General features: G+C 37.3%; 1 protein-coding gene and 1 long non-coding RNA gene across 2 annotated transcripts in view; one reads left to right on the top strand and one right to left on the bottom strand.

Annotated features, from left to right (window-relative positions):
* The window catches only part of LOC310732591, a 34,432-nt gene extending 14,799 nt beyond the window's left edge, over nucleotides 1–19,633 (top strand). Inside the window, exons 2-3 of the long non-coding RNA XR_014535524.1 lie at nucleotides 15,981–16,097; nucleotides 19,221–19,633. This is a non-coding gene — a long non-coding RNA (uncharacterized lncRNA). The remainder of the gene's footprint in view (nucleotides 1–15,980; nucleotides 16,098–19,220) is intronic.
* Nucleotides 1–22,236, bottom strand: part of LOC310732386 (SH3 and multiple ankyrin repeat domains protein 2-like) — a 125,631-nt gene that overhangs the window by 99,158 nt on the left and 4,237 nt on the right. The window lies entirely within an intron of this gene.

The raw sequence follows: 22,236 nt of genomic DNA, 5'->3' as shown, positions 1-22,236 counted from the left end.
ATGAATGAGGAAAATCAGAGAGAGAGAAGGTTGGAGGATGTGGAGTTGGTGAAGCAGGATTTAGATAGGATTAGTAAGGAGGAAGTGAGAGCAGCGATTAAGAGGATGAAGAATGGAAAGTCGGTTGGACCAGATGACATACCGGTAGAAGCGTGGAGATGTTTAGGAGAGATGGCAGTGGAGTTTTTAACCAGATTGTTTAACAGGATTCTGGAAGGGGAGAGGATGCCTGAGGAATGGAGAAGGAGTGTGCTGGTACCGATCTTTAAGCATAAGGGAGATGTGCAGACCTGCAGTAACTTCAGGGGAATTAAGTTGATCAGTCACACCATGAAGTTATGGGAAAGAGTAGTGGAAGCCAGGCTGAGAGAAGAGGTGACCATCTGTGAGCAACAGTATGGTTTCATGCCGAGGAAGAGCACCACAGATGCCTAATTTGCTTTGAGGATGTTGATGGAGAAGTATAGAGAAGGACAGAAGGAGCTGCATTGTGTATTTGTGGATTTAGAGAAAGCGTACGACAGGGTGCCGAGAGAGGAGTTGTGGTATTGTATGAGGAAGTCAGGTGTGTCAGAGAAGTATGTGAGGGTGGTGCAGGACATGTATGAGGACAGTGTGACGGCAGTAAAGTGTGCAGTAGGTACGACAGACTGGTTCAGGGTGAAAGTTGGACTGCATCAAGGATCGGCCCTGAGCCCTTTCCTGTTTGCAGTGGTGATGGACAGGTTGACGGACGAGGTCAGACAGGAGTCTCCCTGGACTATGATGTTTGCAGATGATATTGTGATTTGTGGTGAGAGTAGAGAGCAGGTTGAGAAGAGCCTGGAGAGGTGGAGATATGCGCTGGAGAGAAGGGGAATGAAAGTCAGTAGGAGTAAGACAGAGTACATGTGTGTGAATGAGAGGGAGGGCAGTGGAGTGATGCGGTTGCAGGGAGAAGAGGTGGAGAAGGTGGAGGAGTTCAGGTACCTGGGGTCAACAGTGCAAAGTAATGGAGAGTGTGTTAGGGAAGTAAAGAAAAGAGTGCAGGCAGGGTGGAGTGGGTGGAGAAGAGTGACAGGAGTGATTTGTGATAAAAGAGTATCTGCAAGAATGAAAGGGAAAGTTTATAGGACTGTGGTGAGACCTGCGATGTTGTATGGATTAGAGACAGTGGCATTGAGTAAAAGACAGGAGGTGGAGCTGGAGGTAGCAGAGCTGAAGATGTTGAGGTTTTCGTTGGGAGTGACGAGGATGGACAAGATTAGAAATGAGTTTATTAGAGGGACAGCACATGTAGGATGTTTTGGTGACAAGGTGAGGGAGGCGAGATTGAGATGGTTTGGACATGTGCAGAGAAGGGACATGAATTATATTGGTAGAAAAATGCTGAAGATGGAGCCACCAGGTAGAAGGAAAAGAGGAAGGCCAAGGAGGAGGTTCATGGATGTGGTGAGGGAAGACATGCAGGTAGTTGGTGTAAAAGAGGCAGATATAGAGGACAGGGTGGTATGGAGACGGATGATCCGCTGTGGCGACCCCTAATGGGAGCAGCCGAAAGAAGAAGAAGAAGATATTGAATTATGAATATAATAACATAGCAATTCTGCTGCACAAGATGAATTCTGAACTGGAGAAGATAATAAAAATGAGCAAAAGTAGTTAACTCTAACAGCTTCATAATAAAAAGAGATATGACATAGACACAATTAATTCATACATTTAGAATATCTCCCTCATTCTTTCACAAGCGACTATTTTATTCAAAAAGTTCCAAATTTTCCTTTAGTTGGGTAGTTCAACACACATCTATCTGTGTATTTTCTCTTACATATAACCAGTGTGGACGAAGTACAAAAAAGCATGTACTTGAGGTAAATTAGAGATACACTAGGTAAAATATTACTTCAGTAAATGTATTCCCTTTAAAATTTCACTTCAGTAAAAGTACAAAAGTATTTGCCTTCAAATGTACTTAAGTATTCAAGTACTATGATTTATTATGGCTATAATGTTCATTATAATTTTTATCACAATACTGTTTGCTTGATCAACTCAATTTATGTGAAAAAAATCTTATGTTACTCTTACCACAAAAATCTTTTGACAGAATTACAAATAATGAGTTAAACACTGATTGATATCTACTAAATTATCATGAGCCCAAAACCTTATTTTCAACATCTTAAAAAAAGAAATTGTGCAAATAAGGCCACAGGTGCTGTGGCTATTTAGAGTCAGGAGCTTCTTCCATCATTTATTCCTCTGAAAATGTACAGTACTGCTTGCTGTTGAACTCACACTGATCTGTATTTTGGCGATAAGTAGATACCACCAGCTGGCAAAAGCAGATTTAGCTTGAATGATGCCCTGGGTGAACTATGCCGTGACCCAACGTTTCCACCATTCATTTGTTTCAGCTTTGTAAAGCTCCTCTCTGCTTCAGCTACGGTCACTGGATGATTAAGACATATTCTCAGAGCAGTCCACAAATTTGAAGACATTTCCGAGAGCAACCTTACATGTATAAATATCACTCAAAATGCATTTATTGCACTATTAAATACATGTCATTGTGCACAATTTATCAAACTCTTAGAACCATGAACTATACAACTCTTTGGCTAATTGTAGCCATAAGATACAGTACATGTAACATCTATATCCTTTTTATGTATGTTTTTTAAATTAGCCTTTTAAGCTGCAAGATTTCTGGAATCTTTGGAGATTCCTTTTACTGAATTAAGTTCTGGAACTTTTCAGTACAATCATAGAAAACCTTAAAGATATCACCTTAATAAAGGGTAACCAAATCAATAAGTTCTAGTTTAACTACAATCCAACTACTCTAGTTAGGTTGGAATTGTTTTGTTGCTACACATTATGATAAACTACATACTATAAATTGTAATATTATGCAAACTAAAATAAATATTGTTGCTCTATGCGTAAAAGCATAGCAGGCAACACAGCATAACCTAAGTGATATACAGTTTTTAGACAATTTCATTAAATGCATTAACCTTAACTTTCCGTATAACGATGGAACGATTGCACATTTCCCCTTTCTCCCCTTCCACTTTTTTTGTCAACCATAATTTTAATTTGGGTTTAGCTCTCCTTACTCAGGTGACCCATGGATCTTCTTTCTGAGTGTATGAGTGAGGTGGGTGAAGTAGGTGCACACTCTAATTCCCGACCAGGTTCATTGACTGTGACATGGTATAAAAATTAATGTGCAAAATAACGGTTTAAAACAAACAAAAATATTTTTTTGATGAGTGGACCCATGTTGCCTATGCCTAAATCCTCCACTACAAAGCGGCAATCAAAACAAGTTTAAAACGCAGTGCGGGTTCTACCCTGATTGGTGGCTTGCTGCGTGCTTGAACCGTTAAGTTTTTATTCACTCATAAATAAAAGGGAACGAAAATATTTGACTTTGATATGTAGTGAAGTTAAAGTAAAAGTCTCCCCAAATGGAAATACTTGAGTAAAGTACAGATACAGTACACGAAAAACTACTTAAGTACAGTAACGAATTACATTCACTTCATTACTGTCCACCACTGCATATAACATACACACCAGCACATTTTTATGTTGTTGAATGAACCCGTATATTATTACATTTCATTGTGTTTTCAATTTACCCTTTCAACCATTCATGTTTGGTATTAACAAAAAAGTATGCATTAGCATTCATTTTAGCTGTCATACAAGAATTTATGCATCTTATTTAGTAGAATTAGGAAAAATGTATACATATATTTGTTTCAGATTTGTTTTGTCATATTCAGAAATTCAGAGTAAAAAGTAATCGTATTTGACATGTTAGATATTCAGTTGTCAGAACTGTGTAGTAGAATAAACATAATCTTGATCTTTTATTTCCATAATGCATAAAGTGTTAGGATGAATTAGTTGTGTATCTTGCAGAGACCTGATAATGCACAGAGAATTTGCAATCATTGTTGTTTTAGCTTCATTAGACCTCCCTGTTCAAAAGAGATCAGGGCATTGGTTTGGCTAAATTCGTACAACATTGTTGAAAGCCCCCAGTCCAATGTCATTATGATAAAGAGATGAAATACTGATACATGCTATATACATGCTATAACAGGGAAGAGTAACTCATCTAATGATTACGGCAACAACGAGGGAGCATTGGCAGATCTCTGCATAAACAAAGGTATGAAAAGCTTTTCTGTAGCATCCATGTGTTTAATGATATTCATTACCACACACAATCTTTAATAAAAAAAAAAAAATAAGGGTAGATTTAACCTTCTTATTGTTGAACAGAAACTGGCTTGTAGCCTCATTCATTCTACTTCAGTTCAGTCATCTCAGACAAAGGTCAGAAATGAACATGGAAGTAGATAATATGCATAGAATGCTAATGACAGGGTGGATTCTGTGCAATTTAAATGCTTTTAGTCAACCCGGTCATAATGAATGTCAAAGGGTTTACAAGAAACTAGACACATGTGCCAATTTTGAAGTTTTTACATTTGCACAGTTGTTCTAATATATATTATACTACACATGGTCTACATCCAATACTACACAATGGCCATTGACATACACTTGACATGTTTTCACACTAATCCACATATTAAGCCTATAATGTCAGGACCTCCCTGCTAAATGAGAATATGTTTTTTAAGATCAAGAGTGTAGTAAACATAAACATCAGGTGTAAACTGCTTAATGGCTGGACCATGCACTTCACACCAAGGCCTTTATTGATGTCCTCCCTGTGTTAGTCCACCTCTTAATACCATCATTACGATGCAATGGCTTTATAGAAATCATCAATATTATACAGAAACACAGTATAACAGGATGCTGCATTATATACAGTAGGTATCATGTTTTTGTAGTTCCTTTTGAGTTTTCCAACCACAGAAACCCCAGTGATTTCCAGCATCTTGAAAAAGCTTAACGACTGTTCTGAACTGTTTTGGCTGACCTATGATGTCTAGTTTTTTTTCAAATGTCTGTCTTGATATTGGCCCTGTATTTACATCTGTGACCAAATTATTTTTTTCCTCTGTCTGCCAATGTGGAATAAAAAAAAAACCCAGCTATTGAATCGACACAAATACATTTTAGCTTGTGCAGTTTGCTACAGATGCTGTTTATGAGTTATAATTGATACGCTGTCTAACCATTCAGTCAAAGGACGTGACTTGGTGTCACCAACTCAAAATGTAATTGGTTAAAGCAACAGCTTCATTCTGATGTATATGATGTATATGAAGATACTTTTATAGTATGTGACAACACTTTTTTATTCCCTTTAATTTGCAGTAAATTTGATGCAAACATGTTTAGCTACTTTCACATCAATAAAAAAAAATCGTTAATGTAAGTACTCATTTGACTTGCAGAGCAATGATAACAAGTTACTTACTTCTACTGTACTAGTGAGCTGATTGACATAGAGATTTCCCAGAGAAATCTCATTAGAATTGTTTTAAATAATGATTATATAATATTCTTATTAGAATAGTTTTGACAAGGGCCGAAACTTAAAAAATACAGGAGATGAACAGAATATGTTTTTATATTAATATATTTATTTATTATATATAATCAAATTATTAATTTTATTAATTATAATAAAAACTATAATAGTATACTTCATTGACAATTTAATAAGCTTCTTTAAACAAATATGGCAGTATTTCTTTGTTTCATTCACTGTCTATATGTATATCTTAGGTATGGTCAGCTGGGCTTTAAAAAAATACACTGTGAGAATTCATCTTTGATTTTGCTTGTGACCTACTTACAGGACATATGGGTATGTCCATGTTTCTCGAAATATTTATTAGAATATATACGGTATATGATAAATGAAAATTTGTTTGCTCTGCAAATTTGAGAGGAAATCTGAGAGAAAATTTGAGGGTCTGTCATATTATCGGGAGAAGATTCAGTGATCCATCTTGCTTTTCTCCACCAGTCTCATCTGGATTTACAGCAGTGTAATAATGAAACCACATAAAAGGATTAAAAAAGGTCTTATACATTGGCTAGGTTAGAATGTGGTTAGGATGCGGCGCTCTCAACGCTGCGGCCCGGGTTCGATCCCCGGTCAGGGAACCGACCCCAGCCATTAGGGTTGCACAAGCCTTAGTGCCGGTCCCAAGCCCAGATAAATGGGGAGGGTTGCGTTAGGAAGGGCATTCAGCGTAAAAACATGTGCCAAATCAAACATGCGGATGATCCACTGTGGCGACCCCTAACGGGAGAAGCCGAAAGAAAGTTATTGTCAATCAAAATCCAGAACAGCTGTGGGATGCGGGACAAAGGACTACAATGCTGTGCATTACAACACCAAGTGGTACGCTTGATCATGCTAAATCCTTCACTCACTGGCTAAGTCAACTTCCTACTTTGCTTGTACTTCCTTGGTTTAGTCACATGACATGCATTAGTCGCATGACACTAATTACATTTGTTAAAAGACAAATTTTTCAATAGTATTAGTTTCAGGACCTGCCAGGTTTGGCGGCGCTCACATTTCCGGTTTTGCAGCGTGCACTTCCGAGTTCTCAGAAGTGGACCCAGCATCCTGCATTTGGGTCCTTCCACTCAGTCACCATTCCTGACAATTACCAGTAACATCAATTTTAAACACTAAAACAAGCAGTATTTCAAAGTATGTAATAATATACAATGGATGGAAACGTTTTTATTTTGTGGCTTCTCCCATAATATTCAACCTAACAATAATTACTGGAAACCCACATGCACACTGTGTATTCCTATAGCCTTCTAGAACCTTTCATGTAAAGCCATGCATGTACTGTATACAGTACGCTCTCAATATATCATTCATTCTGATCCTGCTGTGTGAAGGTTATAAAAAAATGAGGAGAGGAATATAATAGTTCTGTAATTAACCAGTAAAACTTGACAGAGATGAGAGTGACCTGTAATAGAAAGGCAGCTTCCTTGTTCACTTATTCAATAAATAACAGGGCAGATTTAATATAATGTGTTTTAAATGACAGTTAAGGGTCTCTAAATTAGCACTTGTCACTGATATACTAGGAAAAAGTATTACAGTATATATTAAAAAAAAAAGAAAGAAAAAAAAGAATAGTTTGCTAACTAACTTAATAGACTGATGTAAACCTCAATATGACTACTTTAAAAACATAAACTTTGCCTAAATTACTGTACTTTTAAATATTGAAGATTGTTTTAATAGTTTCAAGAGCTATGTTTTTATAATTTGTTTATTTGTTTTGAGCATTTTGTAGGTGTAATTACTAAAAACACACCCTCATGCTAGTTCACAAGGCCAGGGAATAAGAATATACAAAATAAAGAAAGTGAGCCAATAAATATCCATCAATTAATATTTTAAATGACATGGAATTTAACAAGCCTCATAATTACCTCATCATTTATTTAATGCTACAAAGTCCAAACATATCTACATGAGTATCTGAATGTTTTTAGAATATTATTAATGAAAATGTAGTTTGGTCTACACAAACATTTACACAGCACTACTAAAAATAAAAGAAGGCCTACAGTTTTCTGAAAAATTCACTGATTCACTCTAATTTAATAATTGATTCACACGACATGACTATTTACTTTTTTTTTTCTACTCACTCACCGACTCACCTATTAATTAAATTATAATTTATAGAACCCACACTTATTCAATAAATGACTCAATAAATCACTCTCTAGACCAGCGTTTTCCAACGTAATCCATGGCCTAGTACATGCCTGCTGTCCGGAGTTCAGGGATCTCTTTTCCAGATGATTCTTTCACTAACTCACTCGCTCAATGACATTGACTCACTCATTCACTGACTTCCTTGGAGTCTCCCTTACTTTGTCACCCAGTTAATGACTCAGTCACTCACTCTCAAACAAACCTCTTATTTAATCAATAATACAATGATCTTGTTTTCATGATAATTCACACACTTATTCTTTCAACGACTCTCACTACTTTTCTCTATACTCACCCACCTATTTACTGCATTATTTAAACTTTCTTTCGGCTTCTCCCATCAGGGGTCGCCACAGCGGATCATTCGCATGTTTTTTGATTTGGCACATGTTTTACACTGGATGCCCTTCCTAACGCAACCTCCCCATTTATCCGGGCTTGGGACCGGCACTAAGGCTTGTGCAACGATAATGGCTGGGGTTGGTTCCCTGACCGGGGATCGAACCCGGGTTGCAGCAGTGAGAGCGCTGAATCCTATCTACTAGACCACCAGGGAACCTAATTTACAGAATTATTTATGATCCCTAAATGAATTTTCTCACTTTTTCTTCTAAATATTCACTCGATTAGTCATTCACACACTCAAATTATCCACATGCCTTCTCACTAATCAGTCCTTCACTTAAATAATATTTCACTTAAATGTTCACTTTTTAAAAAATCACAATCTTTTTAAAATCACAAAAAGCTCCTCCTCAAAATATAACATTTTTTACCCTATGTGGGAGGCTGAACTCAGTGCTACGGTTTGCCGTATTTGGGACACTAGCTAAATAAAGAGTGTCTAAATGGAGTGCTGAAACACTATGTCCTCTTTCCCTCCTTTCACAGCCACTCTGTCCATCTCTCTTATGACCTTTTTGTCTTATTGTAAAGATGAGGATAAAAAATAATACATAATGCAATAATCATTCACAAAAAGAATGGAAAAAATTCTATATTGCACCGTAGCGACAGTGTGAGTGGGATCCATTGAGGCAAAATGCTAGAAAACAGTGTGAGGTGGATTTATTAAGTTATAAAAATTCTAAAAATAAAAAATCATGTTATCTTCCATTTCTTCAGAAACATAATGTGATACAAATGACTAAGCAAACTGCAGGTCCTCCTGACATCATGATTTTTTAATTGTTAATGAACAAGTAGCAGAAACAACATTACAGACAATATAGCTAGGAATAATTTTAAACACAAAATCTGGGAACAATGCAAGGATTTATACTTGATTCTGTAACAAAGAAATATGGTGGAAGGAGAGCAAATGGGCAGTGCAATGATGTGCAATGACTAAGTTATAGTGAGAGTGTTTTAAATAACTTTTTGATTGGATGACATAGTGCTGGATTAAGCGTGGAGTTCCAATCCCTACCTGTTAGAGTGGGCCATTTACACACTTAGCCTGATTATTTAAATCCAAACCCAGGAATTCTGAGCTTATTTGAAGAGAGGGGTTCACAGAAGAAATCTTTTTGAAAATGTATCAATTGTGCAATTCCCTGCATTCATTGTAAAGTTGAATGAACTAGGTTCTTCTTCTTTTTCTCCTTTCATGGCAATACTCAAGTGGCAAAGAATGTTTAATACATGGCATGTGGCCATGAATTTATTTTGCACAATCCAGGCTAGTACAAGACAAGAATATTTTTGTTCTGTTCTTATATCACATAAATTAACTAATTACAAAGCACCTGTTTTATAAAAATATTTGCTTATATATATATATATATATATATATATATATATATATATATATATATATATATATATATATATATACACACACATAAAATCACTAGATTCAAACATCTAAAGATTTTCTCTGCAAGCCACCAATTCCAAGCATCACAAAACCTATAAAGAATAACAAGGAAGTAAAGTATATTATAAAACAAGTGATTTTTACATTCATATTTTCATAATGGGGCTGGATTGAAGCATGCACTACCAAGAGCAGTCTTAATTTCTGAGATGTCAAACAAAAATACATTTTTATATATATATATATATATATATATATATATATATATATATATATATATATATATATATATATATATATATATATAAAAAAACAACATTTGTTATGTGTTGAGTATCCACATGTTGCCTTTTGAATTAAATAAACAACAAAGAAATCAATCCAGTGATTTCTTTTCATAAAATAACATCTTATTTACCTGATTTCTAAACTTTTGAGCCAAACTGTTATTCATCTTCTCAGTTGTTCTTTTATCTACTCACTTATCAACTCATTTACAAGCTGTTGTAATAGATGTGTGAGAAATAACTCCATTCTTTAAAGGTGATGATTGTATTTCTGTCTGGCCTTGCAGCAATTCTTTCCACCTCTCTGAGAAAATTCCAGCACAAAATAGCAAAAAAGAGAGATGACATATCCTGTAGTCCAGGGGTCTCCAACTACCTCTATCAGACTGTGGTTTATTTGATACCAGAATAAATTTTTTTATTTTATTTCCATTTTACTGAATTTCGCCAGTCTGCGATATGTTTTATTTAAAAAAAGACCACAAGTGCCAATATCTCGCACTTGATTTAGTCACATTTTATTCTGCATGCTATTCAAAGAGGAAAGGTGTTTCTCAAGAGGAAGATACACTGGTGCGCCAGTACTTTAGCAGGTGCTGCTACGCCTTTATTTCTGTAGTATTAAGACACTTGTAGTGCTACGACTTTATTCTTGTGGTGCTACAACTATATTGTCGTATTGCTACTACTTTATTCTCGTAATTTTTACTTTATTCTCGTAGTGCTCCGACTTTATTATCATAATCTTTGTTTGTTTGTTTTGACGTGGCACTAAAAACAACAACAAAAAAATACAATAAATAAAATTCAATACAGAAAAGCTGACAGACCCCACTGTATTTACCTTTATGGCAGAAACCCTTATGCAGAACAACATACAATTATTTTTAATTCAATTGAGCTAAGAGCCTTGCTTAAATGACAAGAGTTGGGGCAATTTGATAGTGCTGGGATTCTGATAAGAAGTCCAAAGTATAAACAAATTTGCTACCACCTCCCCCTAGCAAACCTAGCTACTGGATATTGCAGATAGAAAACACTAATTATTTTGTTAGTGAGCTAATCAACCTACTCATTAAACTAATCTTCAAACTAACCATTAAACTATCTACTTACAGTATGATTGATTTGTTTAACCAGATTACCATGTTATGAAAATCACCCAAGAAGACAAACCAAGCCCTGGTTGTGGTGCCTTTTTCTGTGTTTGTCTCATAAGTTGATAAATGATAGGATTTTTTTTTAATCTGTGACCTTCTCTACTATCTGTCTCTTTTTGTCTACTGATAAGAAGGTTAAAACCCGCCACGTTCGTAAAGACAGCGGGACACCACAAAACCCTGGCAAACTGCTTCTGTCACTCTCTTTCTTTCACACACACTGAAGTCTTTCTAGTAAAATCTGTCTACTCTGTGGACATCTTGGCAATGCTCACTGGCAGTTATTTTCTGTCCTGTCAACTTGAAGGCCGAAACAGAGACAAGATGGTGTTTCCAGGAAAGATTTAATGTTATAGTTTGACAAGAATTGTGTAAATGATACATTCCTGGGGAAAAGATAAGCCGAAAATGTCAAAATATTAGACTTTTAATTGGCATAACAAAAAAATCATTGGTCAGGAAATGAGTTGGTTAATATGGGATCGCTTTTGACTTTTATGCTTTAAATGTTTGAGCTTTGTGGGTAAACGTGTGAACAGCTTTTTACAGAAAAAAAATTCAATGTTGTTCTAAACACTGTTGTACAAAGTATAGTGCATAATGTATAAACTGACAGGTTTAATATAAGCAGAGAAACCTCATTTGTTTATTGTTATTTAGAACGCCATAAATAAATTCACCTCTGTATATCTTCTGTTCTATTCAATTATAAACCCAAAGATGCCAATAAAGCCCAAGTAATTTTGTCATCTCTGCTTAGTGTCCTCAGTGCATTTAAAAGTTGGAGCTGGGGACAGTAACTGGCTTAGCGGGCCAATGTCATTTACCTTAAGGGTTCAATCATTACATCAATCTATTTATCAATTTATCCTTTTATATATTTTTTACTTTTAAATAATTTCAATTTTGTAATGATTAACCCCCTAATTGGATACGATGCACCCATGTGGTAACGATTGTACAGTCCAAATCTGGCACTTCACTTTAATTAGCATCTCAATTGACGTGTTGTTTTTTTTTCTTTTTTTCTCTTCTTTTTTTTTGCTAACCTTCATTATTCCATCCAAAATGTTGCTGACCTTCTCACTGGCTAAATTAGCATTTAAATTGCCTCTCTGCCCATGCTATCGATTTTCATAGACTCACATTCAACTCCAATGAAGGTGACAAAGAAAAATAAACATGCATTAAATATGAAAACACCAACATTCAGCTGGGTGTCCAAAACTTTATAAATAAAAAAAGGGATATTTATTAAACTATAGATTATATCCATAAAATAGTGCCTCTCCAGTACATGCCAAACTTTTTAAAGGCAATAATATTTATTAAATTATGGATTATATCAATAGAAATGGTGTATCTACAGTACAAGTCCGAAGTTGGGATGCTGTGTAAAATGTAAATAAAAAAATATATACTTTATAATGATTTGCAAATCTCATAAACCCAACAGTTTTTATATATGTCTAGGAACTGGAGACTATTCACTGGAGTTTTGGGGAATTAAATATGAGGTGGTATCAAAAGGTTTCGAGACTCTATCTATTTACAAGTAAGTACAATATGTATTTACATTTGCACACTATCACCTTTAAAATAATCCCCGTTGCACAGCCATACAGTGCTCCAATGTATTCCACTTCTGTAATGTGTCCTGGAAAACCTCTTTTCAAACCTTCTGCGATTTGAGTTGAATCCCTGCAATGATGTCAAAACAGCAACCTTTGAACTGGGTTTTCATCTTCAGGAAGGGGACAAAGTCAACAAGCCAAATCTGGCAAGTAGGGTGGGTGCAGAAGTGAGATCATGAGGATTGTTCTCCAATGATCATCATGCACATGTTGCTAAATAGTTTTGACCTTTTTGGGGGTTGAGCTCGTTCTTCTTCCTGTGATGTTCTTCCGCTCTTGCACCAGCACCAGCACCAGTACCAGCTATCACTATTAGTCACGAAAAACTTTTTGATATCACCTCATATTGTCCAGTTTGTCTCTGATACAGGATTCTAGCTAGCTGATTCTAGCAACAGTTCTGCATCTTCTTTGTCATATTTTTCTGGTAGTAAAGGTCTGAACTGCAGCAGAGCAGGTCAGCACCCAAACTCGTCTACTGCAAAGCCATGCTATTGAAATAGATGCAGATATTTACGTCCTCTAATGAAAAAGATGTCATCTGGATAGAAGCATATGTTGCACTAAAACCTTTACTAATACCTTTCAGCATTAATGAATCCTTTCCAAGAGTGCATGCTGCCCATTCCATAGGCACTAAAGCACCATCATACCATTAGAGAGCAGGCATTTGAACTGAGTGCTAATAACAAGCCAGATGATTCCTTTCTTCAGGGAACCACATGCCACGCCATCCCTCAACACTCTGCACGCCCGCAGCACCTCTCCATCATACTAAGTACCTGCACCTGCCGCTCATCTCCACTCTTCCCTACTTTAAGGTATGCCTTCTCCCAGGATCCCCGTTCGTTCTACAGTTTACGCTGGGGAACTTACATGGAAAACACGCCTAGTGGAACTTACCTTCCGTTGGACTTTACCATACTAAGGATAATACATGTTCCGTTGGACCTTCCTTTCCTAAGGATTATAGCAGTTTGCTCGGACTCTACCTTTCTCACGGACATACCCGATTCTATAGACTTTGTTGGTACTGTGGATGCAGTCTGTGTTCAATCAATAAAACCTCAGTCTAAGTAACGTCGGTTTTGGCCAAGTTTATCCAGCCTGACACCTTTACTCTTTAGTTTGGAGGACACAGGGTCCATGAAACATTAAATATTAATTTATTCGATATTGAGGAACATTTTTCTTTAATTTTTACATAATTTGTAGACACAGTTTTTTTCAGATTGGTGAACCTCCACCGTGCCGAGTGACTCCACCGCTCCAAAATATTCTTTTTATACTCAACCATGTTACTGACTTGTTGCCAATTAACCTAATTGTATGTAAAGAGGTCCTGTTTCATTTTAATAACACACTTTTCTGGCCTTTTGCAGTCCCATCCCAACAGCTACAGACATTAAATTAAAGATTGCATGATGTTTTCCTAATATTGGTACATTTTCTCAGTTTAAACACTTGATATAGATTCTATGTTTTACTGTGAATAAAATATGGGTTTATGAGATTTGTAAAACACTGCATACTGTTTTATTAACATGTTATATAGCATCCCAAAATGTTTGGAATTAGGATTGTATCTTTCTATGTACAGTTTCTAACTATCTATCCAGAAACCTCCCTACTGACCTACCTACCTAGCTAGATATCTGTCTGTTTGTAGATACTAGTCAGTTTGTCTATCTTTTTGTCTGACTCACAATATCTTAAATAAACTAAACGACAAATGAAAATTGACTATTAATATAATTTAATAAGATATTAAAATTGTATTAGATATTTAATTATTTAGAGGTAATCAATTAATCATTGACACAAAAACATTGAATAACTATCTTAACTACTTTAATAAATGTTATTAAATTGACCTCGTAAAAATGGTTTTGTGATTTTTTTACCACTGTAATAAAATTAAAAAAATATATGGACCTGGCTATGCTTCACAAAATCTTGATACATTTTTTCTCTGCACCTGACCCACTAACATGAATGCTCATATTGGCTTAAGATGATGGGTAAAATTATGGCAGATTTTGATTTGCTGCTGTGTGTTAACATAGGGGTAAGAGCATGCTGAGACACATTGGCTTCACTCTGGATGCCTTATCCTTCAATCTTGCTTTTTCTTTCCCTTTGCAACTCTCACTCACTCTTGCTAATCCGAGGTCCTGCTGTCTGTCGGTAGAGGCTCATATCTCTACTCAGCAGCCATCTGGCCAAAAAAACATCACATACACAATTAAAAACTGTCTGATGATCACTTGCCTCTTCTAAACTCAGCACCTACATAACTGCCAGATGGAATAAGTACCACAAAGGCAGACAAAAAGAAGAAAAGGCTAAAAATGGATAGTGTTTAAACAAAAAACTGCACAAGGATCCAAAACCATTTGAGCTGTGTGATATCTAATTGCATTTGATTTTTAATTTGTTTGTTTTAAGTGATTTTTGTGACATTTTTTTTTTAAATAACTAATTCCAGTAAATAGGGTCATTCTGGTTAAGACATCGAAATGGTGAACTTTTCAAATATTCACTGTTATCCAGTGTTATTCTGTAAATCGTACAGCTATATACAGCTAAGTGGTGTTACTGGATTCATGAACACATGCAAGATTGTGATAGTCATCAGTGTGTAAAAGATAAACACTAGAGAGAAAAAAACACATTTAGTGTACTATTGATTGTTTTGTCTACTGTTGTCTTGTACTATTGATATTAACACCGAGATGGATAGTCATTCACACCTGGTATTTCCATGTGTCTCAGATTAGAATGGTCTTCATTAGAACAGATGATAGATTTACCAAAAGCAATCCAATATCATTCCAAAACTATGTCTTTAAAAACTACGCTCAGACAATGTGTATGAATTTAGATGTATGATGGCCAATGAAAGCTTTACAAACAGTAACAGTTGTAGACTGTAAAGGTAAACAAATATATATAAAAAAAAGCTGAAAATTGCAGTCATTGAATGGCAGGAGCATGAATGTGCTCTGTCAGAAATCATGGGTTTGAAACAAACATTAAATAGTCTCCCATCCAAACAACAATTCAAATAACTATAATAACAGGGCTGTAATCCTAATATGATGTTTGTCCTTATGCTTTTATTTGCTTTATATTAGGGTCTCAATATAGAGATATTGCTAACTGCAGTTATATGTATATTTTGTGTTTCTAGACCTTGCAAATCTTTAATTAAAAAAAAATATTATTAATTTATTTATTACTAATGTATTCAAATATTGTGAAAAACTAACAACACCTGACCTGTTTACACTTATGCAGTACAAAGTCATTTGATAACTTTGGGCTCTAAAATACTGGTCATGTCCACAGGTGTTGGTCAAAAATGTTATGAATTTTTTTCCCTTTCAGAAACGCTTTGGGAACGTGCTTTGGGAACGCGACCGTGTTGTCCACGCTCTGAAATAATGTGTGTAATGAGCCAAATTGGACGTGCGGCGTCAACGGGCGGGGTGATGTCATGACCAGGTAGCTATAAAACACACGTGGAGTAAAGCCAGTACCAGCTTCCAGTGCAAGCACTCTGTGTATATCTGTTATTGTTTGTCTATCGTTTGTCTCAAAAAAAGAAAATAGGAGAAAATGAAAGTAACAAAGAAAGCCAAGCACAAATTATGGCTGTGTGTTTCTCCCTGCCACTGCTCTATCACGGGGGGATACGCACAGCCTGTGTGTGGCATGCTTGGAAGCGGAGCACGCTAAGTCAGTTTTCGAGGGAGCCAACTGCCAGCACTGCTCTTGCATGTTGCTGTGTTCGCTCTGTTCCCGCCGGGCACTTTTTCGTAATGGGTGCCCTTACTCCTCGCAGTTCTGACGAGGCAGTTCGATAGGACGCTCATGAGGCTTACCCAGCACCTCCCATCTGGAGGCACAGAAACAGAGTGTCGCGTCGTGCACTCCCCCTGTCAGAGATCCTCCACAGCGCTCTGGGTCAAAGCCCCGTGAGATGGCAAATCTAAAAACTGTCATTTTCAATAAGAGGGCTTCGACCAAAAAGTCCTGACATAGGATGTTCTCGGGATCTGATGGTGACTATTAGAATCAATTCAGGTCTTGTCCGCCCTGCTTCGACGGGGTCCTTCCCACTCTGGTGGGAACCGAGCAGGCGCTGGTTATAATACAGGAAGTAAGCATTTTCTTGAGGAAGGTGCCATTAGAACGGTTCTATAGCCAGTACTTCATAGTTCCCAAAAAGTTCAGTGGGTTGTGTCCTATCCTAGATCTATGTCAGCTGAACTGCTTACTCTTGAGACTCAGGTTCAGGATGTTGACCCTCAAGCAGGACGTATCTCAGATTATATCCAAAGACTGGTTTGTCATGGTTGATCTAAAGTATGCATTCTTCCATGTATTTATCCTTCCTTCTCACAGGAAGTTCCTAAGGTTCGTTTTCGAGGCCAAAGCTTATTAGTATCGAGTCCTCATGTTTGACCATGCCCTCTCACCCTGCACCTTTACAAAATGTGTCGATGCGACTATGGTTCTCATGAGATTTCTGGGCATCTGCATCGTCAATTGATAACTGGTTCTCGCTCACATGAAAGCTCTGAGGTTACAGCCGAATGCCGTGAAGAGTGTGCTTTCTTTATTACAGAGAACCACCTATCTTGGCATCATATGGGATTTGACCACTACGCGTGTGCAGCTTTCCTCTGCTCGCATTGTGTCCATCCTTATGGCCATCAGGAGGGTCAGAGAAGGACAGCCACTTAATGTCAAGCCGTTCCAGAAACCGCCAGGGCTCATGGCAGCTGTGTCCAGTGTTATTTTACCTGGCCTCATTACATGAGACCCCTTCAGTGGTGGCTCAGAAACTTAGATGTTTAAAGAAATCCCGGGGTCCTGTCTCAGTTCCCATTTGTCATGTCATGCTTACAAGAGATGCGTCTTTCAGGGGGAGGGGAGTGGTCATGAGTGGCCACTTCAACCAAGGTTTATGGAAAGGGCCCAATCTACTGTGGCACATAAATTGCATAGAGAAGCTGGCCGTGCTTCCAGAATTTAGAGATTACCACGTGCTGATCCGGTTGGCAACACCTCAGTGGTCTCGTAAATCAACCATCAGGGAGGTCTGTGCGCGAGCCCCTGTGGGCCCAGGGGAATCCCCTCTGCGTGAGAGAGCAGCTTCCATTCTGGGCCGGTTGAATGAAGCAGCAGACACCCTGTCGAGGCAGGGGTTGAGACCCAGGAATGGCAGCAACATCCTCAGGTGGTGGAGCAGATTTGGAAGAGGTTTGGCAAAGCCCAGGTGGACCTGTTCCTGTCTTGAGAGATGTCGCACTGTCATCTCTGGTTATCCCTTATTGCTCCAACCCCTCTGGGGCTGGATGCCATGGCTCAGGCGTGGACTAGGCTATGCCTGTACCCCTTCCCCCATTGCGCCGCTTACGGGAGTGCTGGAGTAGCCCTCTTTAGGAGGAGGGATTCTCATCTCTCAGGCTGGGGGGGCCATAGTTCACCCCCATCCAGAGTTGTGGAGACTTTGGCTGTTCTCCACTCCAGATTTTCCTCCACAAGGAGGTCATATGCCTCAAGATGGCGACTTTTCTCTACGTGGTGTGAGCACAACCGTTTGGATCCAGCCCAGTGCCTGGTTGATTGCAGTGCTGGATTTCCTCCAAGGACAGTTTACCAAAGGGTTGGCTCCGTACACCCTAAAAGAAACTCGTTCCCAAAGCGTTGTGACACAGCTCGAGTACCTGAAAGGGAACATCTCTAGGTTATGTATGTAACCCTAGTTTCCTGAGGGAACGAGATGTTGCATCTCAATGCCACACTGCCGGCGTCCCTGTAGTGCTTCCTTCTCTTTGACCTTGTACAGTATGTGCATTGTGGGATTTTAAGGAGCTGTCAGAGATAAGCAGAATAAATAGTGACATTGAAAGGGACACTGTTTAGTCCAGACACTGTTGAGTTTTTGTGTATAGAATATTGTGACTCTATAATGAACTGCTGGTGAGCAAGGTGATAAGAAACAGGGAAGGGTGTAAATCTCCAATAACATTGGTACAGAGGTGAAACAGATAAAACAAACAGTTTTTTAATCATTTGTTGATAGTAAAACATTATATTCGATTACTATAATGAAATTCTAACATTTAAATCTAGAGGAAAGGTATTCGCTGTAATATATATTTAACCATTAAATATTACTCAGTTATGAAATTAAAATAATATTAATATTGAAAACAGATCTGGACATAAATGCAATACTGAACATGAACAAATAATCAAAACACATAATTAACTAGTTTTCCTAGTGTTCTGAGCAAAATGTAGGTTGTGAGACTGAATTACATATTATATCAAGAAGCGTTAGATGTGCACGTTCTCTGGTTGCAGTCCCTCACTGAAACCACAGTCATCATATGTACGCTATCATACCTAGTATATAGTAGCACTCAACATTATAATATAAAGTGAAGCACTTTTTATGTCTGGCTGTTTCAGCACCATTTCTCTCCCTTTCCATGTGTTAGACCATCTCTCAAATGGTTCATATATTACTATATATATTACATATATTACCCACTATTCTTCCATGTCTCACACTGCTAATTTGTTTGCCTTTTTGTTTCCTATATGATTTAGAACATGGATAAGAGATCTACAGGAAATGCCAAGCAAGGGAGCAAAAAAAAAAGCTGGATCATGTCACACTGTCCATCCTAGCCCTCCCTGATGCAAATATATTCCTTAGAGCTGCTTTCTGGAGGTTTACAATTCAGCTGTGTCTGTATGGCTGCAATTTAAAACATAACAGAACACAGGCAACCCCCTTTTTTTTTATTTGACATCTCTTCAAGGCTGTGTTTTGAATGGAAATTGTAGAAGAGCAGAAAATCCCAAACCTGGAAGTGAGTATGTGTGCGTGTGTGTGTGTGTGTGTGTGTGTGTGTGTGTGTGTGTGTGTGTGTGTGCGTGTGTGTGCGTGTGTGGGTGTGTGTGTGTGTGTGTGTGTGTGTGTGTGTGTGTGTGTGTGTGTGTGTGTGTGTGTGTATGCACGTGTGTATGTGTTAGATGATACGAGAGATAGAGTAGAGACAGATGGTAAGGCTGGGACACAGCCATTAGCCAGAATATCTGTTGATTTCAAGCCAAGAGCTGTGCGCATGTGGGTTGTAAGCACCCTAGCACACTAACATACCAGTTTTCAATATGGTAAAGTATCCTCCGTATCCTGGACACACAATGAAATGTTTTAATTAAAACACTTACACTATCTGTTCAGTTTGTTCTGATGTTTTGTGTAGTTGAAGTAGATCATCTTTTTTTATTCATCTTTTATTTTCAATTTGTACAAATTTGTATTTAGTTTATATGTAGTACCTGAGAACATGAGAAACTGATCCTAATATGCTGAATTAAAACATAACCGTATGTAAGAAAATCGGCATAATTATCATACCACCAGTCAGGTCACAATACTGATAAATTGATATCATATAAAATTAAGACTTGTCACACATTTCTGTATTAGCAAGTACAAATATCTGTAATCTAGAATATTAATCTGTTTTATATAATTTTCAATTTACACTATTATGCCTATTGTGCTGATTTCATATGAATATACTAATTTATAATGAGTATAATACTTTTGCTAGTTTATTATTTATATTTTTTCATTATAATCTAGTTGATTTTGGTTATTTATTGCAAGAAAGTTTTTGTTAATTTTTCATGCTTAATGTTAGACTTGATTTAAGGATGCACTGCTGCCCCATACACTTTTTGAAAGTTGTTACCTTTCTCAGTATGTGTGTGTGTGTGTGTGCGTGTGTGTGTGTGTGTGTGTGTGTGTGTGTGTGTGTGTGTGTGTGTGTGTGTGTGTGTGTGAGTGGATAAGCGAACAGCATTTGACAGACTAATACAAGAAGTGTGGTGTCACTGATTGATCCCCAGAGCCCTTGTTCATTATCTTGTCTATCATTCTTTGTCCGTGAACTGACAGATGAGACAAAAGGGAAACAATACATCATGAGCAACAAAAATGAGAAAAAAATCCACACATCCCTGAGAAAAAAAAAGAATGCTGTATGTCACTCAAAATGAAATGAAAACGAAATAACAGAAAGTTGCCTAAAATATAAAAGTTTACTTCTTTTTATTTTTGTATTTATTTGTAATTAGCGTGACCCAGCAGGCACCTCCTATGTGTTTGGGTTACTGTCTGTGCAGGTTTCCCCATGTCCGGGTGAATTTCCTGCCACCTTTGTCCCAAAAAACCATGCCACTAAGAGCATTGTGTGCAGTGAGTTGCTCTAGGTGTGAATGAGTGTGTGGATTGGGGACTGTGATGGATTGGTGTACCATCCAGTGTTTATTCACACCTTACATCCAGTGGTCCCAGCATAGACCTGAAACTAGAGTATTATGAACACGATAAAGTAGTTACTGAAGGTGAATGAATGAATACATGCATGTACAAACAAACAAATATAAGTAACTGGATCTTTAATGGATACTTTTAATGGCAATCAGTTTCTTCATTCGTTACTTTATTCGCATACAATAATATTTAGCAAATAACAATCCAAAGCTTCAAAAATAGTAAAAGATAAATAATTCAGTGGCAGAGCATCAGGACCAGTAGGCCTTACTGTAGGCCTTTAGTCTCTGCTGACTAAAACACAGAATCACTGCCCTGCATTTGAATATATTTTTATTCTCAATTGTCTATTCTCTTTTTTTTTCACTCTTATTTTATATCTATTATTTTGGTTTCAACTTCTTTCAATAGTGTATGTATATGTTTATGTTTCTATCCAGTCATATTTCAGTCATCATGTATTGCCAGGATCAAAGAAATTTGCCTCGAGCCCTCAGAATCAATAGTGTGATCACCTGTAGTTTCAAATATATGAGAATGAAGCTATTGCCTTTTAACCAATAAGATTTTGAGTTGGTGACACATGGCCATCTAGCAGGCATACAAAAACATCAGCATTTTTATGTCCTTTGATGGGATGGTCAGAGAGTGCACTATTCCGAGATGGCAAACTGCATCTGTAGCAAACTTTACAAGCTTAAATTTATTAGTGTAGACTAAATAGCTGTTTTCCATTCCACAATGGATGAAAGAGGTGGAAGCAAATGATTTGGTCACAGATATACATACAAGGACATTTTCAAGACGGACAAGAAAAGCTGGGAATCTTGAAGAAAGTTTGATCAAAACAGTTTAAAACAGTTGCTGACAGCTTTATCGTTATTGATTTGTACTTTTGCATGTTCTTTGTAGAATTTGCACAAAAACACACAATTTGCCTTTAAGTCAAATCCCCGCGAAGATTTTTATCCCTGGGGTTTCCATACAGAAATGCACTGAAAACCCAGGGTCTTTGTTTGAGATTAGTATTGATGTTTCTGTTAAAGATGATGTATGCAGGGCAGCTGTGGCTGCAGTTAAAGGAGACTTGTGGAATTGTGTTTCTTGCTTCAGTAATGATATTCATTCTCACCTGCATGTAATGCAGCTCTCTGTTATACTGCATATATGTATAATGTTGACGGTGTCTATAGCCATGGAATCATAATGATGGTATTAAGACGTGGAATGATTGAGGTAGGACACCACTGAAGGCCTAGGTGTGAAATGTACAGC

Source organism: Silurus aristotelis (assembly GCF_946808225.1).
Source record: "Silurus aristotelis genome assembly, chromosome: 10".
In the NCBI taxonomy this organism is placed as follows: Eukaryota; Metazoa; Chordata; class Actinopteri; order Siluriformes; family Siluridae; genus Silurus; species Silurus aristotelis.
The sequence above is the reverse complement of the archived record's forward strand: the minus strand, read 5'-3'. Positions and strand labels throughout refer to the sequence as shown.